We start from the raw sequence: 11,770 nt of genomic DNA, 5'->3' as shown, positions 1-11,770 counted from the left end.
ATCTGAAAAATGGCACCTCTGACAGTGCAGCACTCCCTCATTACTGCACTGGAGTGTCAGTCTAGATAGTACTCAAGTCTCTAGAGCGGATCTTGAACCCACAACGTTCTGACTGAGAGGCGAGGGTACTACCCACTGAGCCATAGCTGGCACAGAATGGACAAGCTCTAACTTTTTCTGCTGTGTTTAGTTCATACCTATAAGGTAAGTACAGGATCCTCACACCGTTCAATGTATTTTAAAGGTGAGTCAGATGCCGAGATACCGTTATCGCGCAGCTTTTGGAAGAGAAAGGTATCTTGGACATAGAAACATAGAAGATAGGAGCAGGAGTAGGCCATTCAGCCCCTCGAGCCTGCTCCGCCATTCAATGAGATCATGGCTGATCATCCAAACTCAGTACCCTGTCCTTGCCTTCTCCCCATATCCCTTGATCCCTTTAGCCTTAAGAAATATATCTAACTCCTTCTTGAATATATTTAATGAATTGGCCTCAACTGCCTTCTGTGGTAGGGAATTCCACAGGTTCACCACTCTCTGGGTGAAGAAATTCCTCCTCATCTCTGTCCTAAATGGCTTACCCCTTATCCTTAGATTGTGATCCCTGGTTCTGGAATCCACGCCCATCGGGAACATCCTTCCTGCATCTAGTCTGTCTAGTCCTGTTAGAATTTTATAAGTTTCAATGAGATCCCCTCTCATTCTTCTAAACTCCAGCGAGTATAAGCTCAATCGACCCAATCTCTCCTCATACGCCATTCCTGCCATCCCAGGTATCAGTCTGGTGAATCTTCACTGTACTCCCTCCATGGCAAGAACATCCTTCCTCAGATAAGGTGACCAAAACTGCACACAATACTCAAGATGTGGTCTCACCAAGGCCCTGTACAACTGCAGCAAGACATCCTTGTTCCTGTACTCGAACCCTCTCGCAACGAAGGCCAACATACCTCCTGATTTCCACATTTAACTACACATGTGCGGTCGCCGGAAGTTGCTGTCGGATTTCCATGTAAATAACGCTGAGACTAACCAGCCCATTGTGATTTGCCATCATCACTTTCCCTTCAGTGTGCACAGCAAATTGTCTCCTCTCATTTCTTATTGCCCTTTCCATATCTAGACACTGACAAATAAAAAATGTTTTAACCATACAATCCCAACTAAAATATTCAATAACTTATACCTAGATTTTATCTTGGCTTCTCAAATTTGTACATCTCCAATCACTACCCATTTACAGTTTACATACAAAACAATCTATTGGAGACTTCTATTGACTTTTGTTCAACATTTTCAATAAGTGAATTATCTTCCTGAAAGTCAACAGCATTTAACTGAATGAATGCCAGAAACTGAGACTGTGTTGGCATTTTAAATCTTCTCAAACATATTGGATTGCTTAGACCTATTCAGCACTCTACGTCGTTGCTTTAAAACACAAGCTGTAACCCACCCATTGAGTACTCAATTTCCACATACCTGTCAAAAAGTCTGTTATACAATATCATGCCACATGTACAAAAATGACCTTCAGCTCATCTTTAATACAGATTAGAATAGGAGACATGTCCAAAACCACAGCATTGTCTTCTATTCAGTATCCTTCCATAAAACAAATTGAAATCTTGGTTCAGTGGATCACAGCAATGTTGCTAAGACCTGAAAGGGTTAAATTGTATCTGAAATACTGTACATTAAAGATAGGTTACAATTTCTATAGCACTGATTATCTTGCACACATTTGTGTAAAAAAACTCATCTTTTATTGGACTGATTAAATACTGTAGATGTTAAATAATACAAGCTTACAAAGCCTCATGGGTGCTTTGTTCCGGAGATAAAATAAGCCGGGAGTTTTTTTTTCCTTCTACTTCTAAAGGCACTGACTGTTGCTGGGTAGGATTCTACAGGAATCAGCAGTCTCATTGGTATTCTTTATGCGTGAGCCTAGACATTGAATGTCAGCAAGCTATTTAACTAAGAGAGACATCTCACTTGACATTCATAATTTCCAAAAGAGATCACTGGGCAGCAACCCTGGCTGATTTTTTTCTCCCTATCCTAAGGCATTAAGCTCAATGGTAGCATCACAAATACTGCTCCACCTCAGGTCAGCTAACTTAGCATAGACTGTGGGTCAAACTGGGACCTTCTGGTCCTATACTACATTATTATTTTTTTGATTCATTCATGGGATGTGAGCATCGCTGGCAAGCCCAGCATTTATTGCCCACTCCTAATTGCCCTTGAGAAGGTGGTGGTGAACCATCTTCTTGAACTGCTGCAGTCAGTACGGTGAAGGTACTCCCACAGTGCTGTTAGGTCGAGAGTTCCAGAATTTTGACCCAGCGCCGGTAAAGGAACGGCGATGTAATTCCAAGTCAGGATGGTGTGTAACTTGGATGGGAACTTGGAGGTAATGGTGCTCCCGTGCATCTGCTGTCCTTGTCCTTCTAGGTGGTAGAGGTCACGGGTTTGGGAGGCGCTGTCGAAGAAGCCTTGGAAAGTTGCTGCAGTGCATCTTGTAGATGGTACACACTGCAGCAATGGTACGCCGGTGGTGAAGATAGTGAATGTTTAAGGTGGGGGATGGGGTGCTGATCAAGCGGGCTGCAACGTCCTGGATGGTGTTGAGGTTTTTGAGTGTTTTTGGAGCTGCACTCATCCAGGCAAGTGGAGAGTATTTCATCACACTGTTGCATTGTGCCTTGTAGGTGGTGGAAAGTCTTTGGAGTGTCAGGAGGTGAGTCACTCACCGCAGAATACCAAGCCTCTGACCTGCTCTTGTAGCCACAGTATTTATGTGGCAGGTCCAGTTAAGTTCCTGGTCAATGATGACCCCCAGGATGTTGGTGGTGGGGGTTTCGACAATGGTAATGTCATTGAATGTCAAGGGGAGGTGGTTAGACTCTCTCTTGTTGGAGATAGTCCTTGCCTGGCACTTATGTGGCGCAAATGTTACTTGCCACTTATCGACCCAAGCCTGGATGTTGTCCAGGTTTTGGTGCATAAGGGCATTGACCGCTTTATTACTTGAGGAATTGCGAATGGAACTGAACACTATACAATGATCAGCGAACATCCCCACTTCTGACCTTATGATGGAGGGAATGTCATTGATGAAGCAGCTCAAGGTGGTTGGGCCTAGGACACCTGCAGATGTCCTGGGGCTGTAATGATTGGCCTCCAACAATCTCAACCATCTTCCTTTGTGCTAGATATGACTCCAGTCAGTGAAGAATTTTCCCCCTGATCCCCAATGACTTCAATTTTAGTAGGGCTCCTTGTTGTCACACTATCACCATGCGAAATGCGATAGATTCAGAACAGATCTAGCAGCTCAAAACTGGGCATCCATGAGGCACTGTGTGCCATCAGCAGCAGCAGTAGAATGGTATTCCACCACAATCTGGGCCTCATGGCCCGGCATATCCCAGCATAACCATCAAGCCAGGCAACCAACACCTGGCTCAATGAGAAGTGTAGAAGAGCATACCAGGAGCAGCCAGTGGGAGTGTCTTATGCAGTGTCTTTACTGAATAAGCTATCAGGGAAACTTATGAACAACAAAAAAAGTATCTTTATGCCACATGTGGAAGGAGCCTGTGAAGCCCTAAAACTTTGTTTCATTTGATGTCAATTTAATGAGTTCAGTAAAAATGTATTAAGGCAAATACTGTGCTCTTCAACAGAACAGGACAAGCCAGCTATTCCACTAAAATACCTCCTTGAACTTTATGGCCAGATAGCTAGGGGTATGGACAAGAGAATGTTCTGAAGATACATTTTCTGATGATGAAAAATCCAGAGGCCCACAAGATACACACAGCTCCACAGTAAGTGATTATTTAACAGCCATCTGACAGGAACCAACCTCCTTACCTGTAAACCAATCAGCTTTAATCCCAGTCCCACAGGCATGTTGATAGTAATCTGCACAATGTTTTTACTGTAGGTCTTTGCTAATCAAATCCCTTGACATCATCTTCCTTTAGGGAACAAGCAACGGCTTAGTGCAGCTCCAGAGCAGTTGTTCAGGTATTAAGTTTGTCCACCTGGCCACAAGCTGACCACACCATTGACCTTTCAGGTCAGCCTTCTGCTGATGCACTCACAGATTCTCTTAAACTCGAAACAGCTGAACTGCTTTTAGATCAGTCAGCTCACTCCAATCTATCATTTCCCCATTATTGTGAAAGATAATGAGGGCTGCCTTCTGTGCTTAGTCTAGCAATTAGATCATTGAAGAAAGTCTGTGGTACGTTAAAAAAATTAAAAGCTAGATTTGCATTAGGTAACTAGACACTAAATAACAATTGTCTCTCAATAAGAAAACTTTGAAAAAATTACCATAGATGATACTCCCACTGTAATACTGTTCACACAAAGGAAGAACATGTCAACTGTCTATATTTTGATACCACACCCAAAACACATTTCTTGTTAAGTTTTTCCTGCTCTCTAGTATGGTCCAGTGTTATATTGGGCCATACAAACCAGAGGATTCCAGGAACAACTCTGGGTCTCTGTTAAGTCAGCGAGGGCAATGGTTTGGGCATTAAAAGTGCCCATCATCTAGGGAGGTAAAGAATCTACCAGGGTTCCTACTCCTGATTACTATCCAGTTTTGGAGAGTACATGTGTGTGAACATTATGTGAAGACAGGATTGGAGTTGGTTGTGATACCCTCCATTTTTGAATAACCTGCTAACATTCACTGTTTATGCTCACATGAAGAATGGTCACTTGGACGACGTGGACGACTGCCACTATTCCAACAAGATTCAATTCAATTCAATTCAATTTTTATTTGTCATATATGCAGCAGACGTGTGTACTGCACAATGAAATGTTGATTTTTACGAGTCCTCCCAACATTGGAATAAATATGGCATAACAATGATAAAAACAATGATTCAGCACCTTTAGGAGGAAATGTCCCAAATGAGAACAGCTAACTCACAACAGACAAATCTGGGATGTTCTCAACAGTAAGGGTTTGTACTACACAACGAGCCATGAGGGGCCCTGCAACAATACTTTTTATATATAATGAAATATATTACCTCAGCATGTTCAGAGTGTTTGACATGATTCAAATAACTATGCATCATAATTACCGGGTTTAAAAAGACTACTGATTCAAAAGCAATGTTTTTACCTAACCTCCTTTCCCATCTCACTCACCCCCTGCCCAAACAAAACATGTTGTAAAACTGTTTACCAAAAGCTTATCAAATGTAAAATGAAAAAAGTAATGTTGAAGGATAGGAGATATTAAAAATACTTGAATCCGAATTTTATACAACATATCTACAACAAAATAAGATTCTCTTTAAGAAACTGTTTCATTGATGATGCCTTGATAGCAAAGAGTTTGAACTAGATACTGTACAGTATTTTAAAAATTAATCTTAATATGATAAAACATCTATATGCCTGCTAACACTTCCATAAAAGCCACACCCATTCCATTATCTATATTCCTCTACCAATTTTTGATTTTGTTGTAATCTTTTCTCTGATCGCAAATGTTTTAGATATACCAGTCGATAACAAATCTATTCTAATCACATTTCAGCTCTAACTTTACCTTGAAGCTGCTGCATAAGTGCAGGTAACAGGAAGGTGAACAACCAGTTGTCGTGGTGCATATAGGCACCAACGATATAGGTAAAGAACGGGATGAGGTCCTAAAAGCTGAATATAGGGAGTTAGGAGGTAAATTAAAAAGTAGGACCTCAAAGGTAGTAATCTCAGGATTGCTACCAGTGCCACATGCTAGTCAGAGTAGAAATAGAAGGATACTTCAAATGAATACGTGGCTAGAGGAATGGTGCAAGGGGGAGGGATTCAAATTCCTGGGACATTGGAACCGGTTCTGGGGGAGGTGGGACCAGTACAAACCAGACAGTCTGCACCTGGGCAGGACCGGGACCGATGTCCTTGGGGGAGTGTTTGCTAGTGCTGTGGGGGAGGGTTTAAACTAAAATGGCAGGGGGTTGGGAACCTGAGCAGGGAGACAAAGGAAAGGGAAACAAGGATAGAAGCAAAAGACAGGAAGGAGAATAACAAAGGTGGCAATCGGAGAAATCAAGGGTTTAAAACAAACATGGCCACAGTAAATAATAATTCTAAAAGGTCTAAGAGCGTTAAAAAAACAAGCCTGAAGGCTTTGTGTCTTAATGCAAGGAGCATTCGTAATAAGGTGGATGAATTAGCAGCGCAAATAGAGGTAAATGAATATGATACGATTGGAATTACGGAAACATGGCTCCAGGGGGACCAAGGCTGGGAACTCAACATCCAGGGGTATTCAATATTCAAGAAAGATAGGCAAAAAGGAAAAGGAGGTGGGGTAGCATTGCTGGTTAAAGAGGGGATTAACACAATTGTAAGGAAAGATATTAGCTCTGATGATGTGGAATCTGTATGGGTAGAATTGAGAAATACCAAAGGGCAGAAAACATTAGTGGGAGTGGTGTATAGACCCCCAAACAGTAATGCAGAGGTTGGGGATGGCATTAAAAGGGAAATTAGAGAAGCGTGCAATAAGGGCACAGCAGTCATCATGGGTGACTTTAATCTACATATAGATTGGGCTAACCAAATTAGTAACAATACTGTGGAGGAGGAATTCCTGGAGTGTATACAGGATGGTTTCCTGGACCAATGTGTCGAGGAACCAACTAGGGATCAGGCCATCTTAGACTGGGCATTATGCAATGAGAAAGGATTAATTAGCAATCTTGTTGTGCGAGGCCCCCTGGGTCAGAGCGATCATAATATGATCGAATTCTTCATTAAGATGGAGAGGGAAGTAGTTGACTCAGAGACTAAGGTCCTGAATTTAAATAAAGGGAACTATGATGGTATGAGACGCAAGTTGGGTAGGATTGATTGGGTAATGTCACTCAAAGGGTTGACGGTGGATAGGCAATGGCAAACATTCAAAGATCACATGGATGAACTACAGAATTTGTTTATCCCAGTTTGACATAAAACTAAATCAAAAAAGGTGACTCAACCGTGGCTAACAAGGGAAATTAGGGATAACATAAGATCCAAAGAGAGAGCATATAAATTGGCCAAAAAAAGCAGCAAACCTGAGGATTGGGAGCAGTTTAGGATTCAGCAAAGGAGGACAAAGGGATTAATTAAGAGAGGGAAAATAGATTATGAGAGTAAGCTTGAAGGGAACATAAAAACTGACTGTAAAAGCTTTCATACATATTTGAAGAGAAAAAGATTGGTGAAGTCAAGCATAGGTCTCTTGCAGTCAGAATCAGGGGATTTTATAATGGAGAACAAAGAAATGGCAGACTAATTAAATACATATTTTGGTTCTGTCTTCACAAAGGAGGACACAAATAACCTCCCAGAGATGTTGGGGAACATAGGGACTAATGAGGGGGAGGAACTGAAAGAAATCAGTATTTGTAGGGAAATGGTGTTGGGGAAGTTGACGGGATTGAAGGCCGAAAAATCCCCAGGGCCTGATAATCTACATCCTAGGGTACTTAAGGAAGTGGCCCTGGAGATAGTAGATGCGTTGGTGGTCATCTTCTAGAACTCGATAGACTCTGGAACAGTACCCATGGATTGGAGGGTAGCTAATGTTACCCCACTATTCAAAAAAGGTGGTAGAGAAAAAGCAGGGAATTATAGACCGGTAAGCCTGACATCGGTAGTGGGGAAAATGCTAGAGTCCATTATAAAAGATGTAATAGCAGAGCACTTGGAAAGCAGTGACAGGATTGGACAAAGTCAACATGGATTTACAAAAGGTAAATCGTGCTTGACTAATCTACTGAAATTTTTTGAGGATGTAACTGGTAAAATAGATAAGGGAGAACCAGTGGATGTGGTGTATTTGGACTTTCAGAAGGCTTTCGATAAGGTCCCGCATAAGAGATTAGCTTGTAAAATTAAGGCACATGGGATTGGGGGCAAGGTATTGACTTGGATAGAGGGTTGGCAGATAGAAAGCAAAGAGTTGGAATAAACGGGTCGTTTTCCGAGTGGCAGGCAGTGACTAGAAGGGTACCGCAAGGATCAGTCCTAGGACCCCAGCTGTTCACAATATATATTAATGATCTGGACGAGGGAATTGGATGTAATATCTCCAAATTTGCAGACGACACAAAGCTGGGTGGGAGGGTATGCTGTGAGGAGGATGTTGTGAAACTTCAGTACGATTTGGACAGGTTGGGTGATTGGGCAGAAACATGGCAAATGCACTATAATGTGGATAAATGAGAGGTTATCCACTTTGGTAGCAAAAACAGGAAGGCAGATTATTATTTGAATGGCAATAGATTGGGAGATGGGGAAGTGCAAAGAGACCTGGGTGTTCTTGTGCACCAGTCACTGAAGGTAAGCATGCAGGTGCAGCAGGCGGTTAAGAAGGCAAATGGTATGTTGGCCTTCGTAGCAAGAGGGTTCGAGTACAGGAACAAGGATGTCTTGCTGCAGTTGTACAGGGCCTTGGTGAGACCGCGCCTTGAGTATTGTGTGCAGTTTTGGTCGCCTTATCTGAGGAAGGATGTTCTTGCCATGGAAGGAGTGCAGCGAAGATTCATCAGGCTAATACCTGGGATGGCAGGAATGACGTACGAGGAGAGATTGGGTCGATTGGGCTTGTACTCACTGGAGTTTAGAAGATTGAGAGGGGATCTCATCGAAACCTATAAAATTCTGTCAGGCCTGGACAGACTAGATGCAGGAAGGATGTTCCCGATGGCCGGGGAGTCCAGAACTAGGGGTCATAGTCTAAGGATAAGGGGTAAGCCATTTAGGACTGAGATGAGGAGGAATTTCTTCACCCAGAGAGTGGTGAACCTGTGGAATTCTCTACCACAGAAGGCAGTGAAGGCCAATTCATTAAATATATTCAAGAAGGATTTGGATATATTTCTTAAGGCTAAAGGGATCAAGGGATATGGGGAGAAGGCAGGAACGGGGTACTGAATTTGGATGATCAGCCATGATCTCATTGAATGGCGGAGCAGGCTCGAGGGGCCGAATGGCCGACTCCTGCTCCTATCTTCTATGTTTCTATGTAACCATCTCAAAGTGCTTTCTAATGCATATGCTGAGCTACATTCACACTACTTTGTATAGTTGATGATTAGCTGTACCTAGAAATTGTTAGTGAACTATGATACATATAAAATGTCTTAAAAATCAATGTCCACTCACACTTCCTGGAAACTTTACCCTATATAAATTACTGAAGGAGACAATGGAAGTGTCAAGAGCAGTGATGGTGAGGTAGAGTTAGGTGTCGTCAGCTTACAATGAGGGACTCCAGAGGTAACGGTGCAGGGACGGGAAGAGAAGCCATTGCAGAAGATTCTCTGCCTATAACTCGATAGATAAGAGTAGAACCAGATGAAGGCAGTCCACTCAGCTGGACAACGGAGAAGAGGCATTGGAGGAGGATGGTGTGGTCAACCGTGTCAAAGGCTGCAGACAGGGCAAGAAGCATGAACCACATGCACCACAATCACAGCAGATGTCATTTGTGACTTTGATAAGGGCCATTTCAGTGCTTTGGCGGGGCAGAAGCCTGATTGGAGAGGTTCAAACATGGAGTTGCGGGAATGATTTGGGAGGTGGCAATACATTCGAGGAGTTTGGAGTGGAAAGGGAGGCTGGAGATGGGTAGTAGTTTGCAAGGGTAAAGGGATCAAGCGTGTTTTTTTGAGGAAGGAGTGATGATGGTAGATTTGAAAAGGAGCGGGACAGTACCTGAGGAGATGGAACCATTTACCGTCAGCTAGCATGGAAGTCAGGAAGGAAAGTTGGGTGGTCATCAGTTTAGGGGGAATAGCGTTGTGAGAGCAGGGGATGGGTCTCATGGACAAGATGAGCTTGGCGAGGACATGAGGGGAGATAGGAGAGAAATCAGAGAAAGATGCAGGTGCACGTTTAGAGCCATTACAGACATTACCTAAAGGCTATCGCCCCTTCCATATGGTAGACCCGGAAAGCAGTAGTAATGGGTGGACTGGAGGGAAATGGGCAGGGGTCTCTGGCTTGACTCCCCCACCACCCACCCAACCCCTCTCACGCTCCCCGCCAGCATTTGCACATGGCTGGTGGGGAAAGCATTGCCAGCAGCAGTCCTCGCAGGGACAGAGGGAAGAAAACTGAAGTTGAGGCGGTAAGGTGGCATTAGGCCTCACCACCTGATTTTGCCTTATTCTCTACTGCTATTCCATCCCACTTCAGGTAGGATCACAGAGAATAATCCAGCCCCTTTGTGTGCAATATCACAGCTTGACATGAAAAAGATTGTAACTGATAAAATGTTTGGCAAATATGATGCAATAATGTAAATGGTATCAAAACACATTGCATTACTTGTACATAATGTCAATGTGATAAAAATGATGCCAAATTCTTGTTCCCTCCCAATGTAGGAAAGATTGTCAATCATGTTGAACATAAGGGAATCAAGGGATATGAGGATAGGGCAGGAAAGGGGAGTTGAGGTCGAAAGTCAGCCAAGATCTTACTAAATGGCGACGCAGGCTTAAGGGGATGTATAGCCTTCTCCTGCTCCTATTTCTTATGCTCATGAGACAGTATCTCTAAGATTAATTTTGAACTCAGCTATAAACATTTTTGCAGATAGACTAAATCAAAGGAAAAGGAAAGGACTTGCATTTATAAAAGGACTTTCATGACCTCAGAACATCCTAAACCGCTTTACAGCCAATTAAGTACCTTTGTATGTACAGTGTAGGCACTGTTGTAATAGCAGCCAATTTGCACACAGCAAACTCCCACAAACAGCAGTGAGATAATGACCAGATAATCTGTTTTTACGGATGTTGGTTGTGGGATAAATAGTGACCAGGAAACCAGGGAGAACATCCCTGGTCGTCTTCAAATAGTGCCATTGGATCTTTTACATCCACTTCAGAGGGTAGACTGGACCTCAGTTTAATGTCTCATCCGAAAGATAGTGCAGCACCCCCTCAGTGCTCCACTGAAGTGTCAGCCTGGATTATGCGCTCAAATCTAAATTAGTAACACAATTCCATAACAAATGTATTACCCATCCTTATATTAAGAAACTGGCTAACAAACTTGGTAACAAAGATGGCAGGTTCTTATTCAAAGATTTTTTTTTATTTCCATTTTTCCCCTCCTCTCCTGAAGACACTTACTCATCCTACAGTGCAGTTCCATAGACATCAGCTGTCTCCAGTATCTCACCCAAGTGGGAATTCTTCTTGTCCAAGTCTAGTGAGTGGTACTCTGCCATTAATCCATGATTGGCTTCACAGCCAGCAGGAGAAACTGGTTAGTGATCAAGAGTGGGAACCCTTGCCGATTTTACCCCACCCTAGCACACTGGGGCACTGAAGCTAATTGTATCCCTATTGCACTCTGGCTGAGATCAGCCCAAACTAGTGACTTAGCCTGGGAGTTTCTAGTTTGTATAGCTCAACTCCACATTTGATGGTGCACTTAACAGAGGCATTTTTAAAATATAAAAAAGTGAAACACAGCCCTAAAGAAAATAGGCTATTTGTGATGATATTTTCAGTATTAATTTTGCTGCAAGGTCAGGTATGTATATTGAATACCACAAAACACCTGGTATCCTCCTCAGATGGGGCGAGAATGTAGATCCTTCTTGTATTATTGTAATATTCTGTGATTCTCTAGCAGGACAATGGGATTAGACTAGGTGGTTTATGTGGGGGGAAATAATTCAGTGCAAACTTGATGGGACAAATGTCCTGTTTCT

This window comes from Somniosus microcephalus, chromosome 12 (genome assembly GCF_052327205.1).
Source record: "Somniosus microcephalus isolate GS21.2 chromosome 12, FLI_Smic_1.0, whole genome shotgun sequence".
Lineage (NCBI taxonomy): Eukaryota > Metazoa > Chordata > Chondrichthyes > Squaliformes > Somniosidae > Somniosus > Somniosus microcephalus.
The sequence above is the reverse complement of the archived record's forward strand: the minus strand, read 5'-3'. Positions refer to the sequence as shown.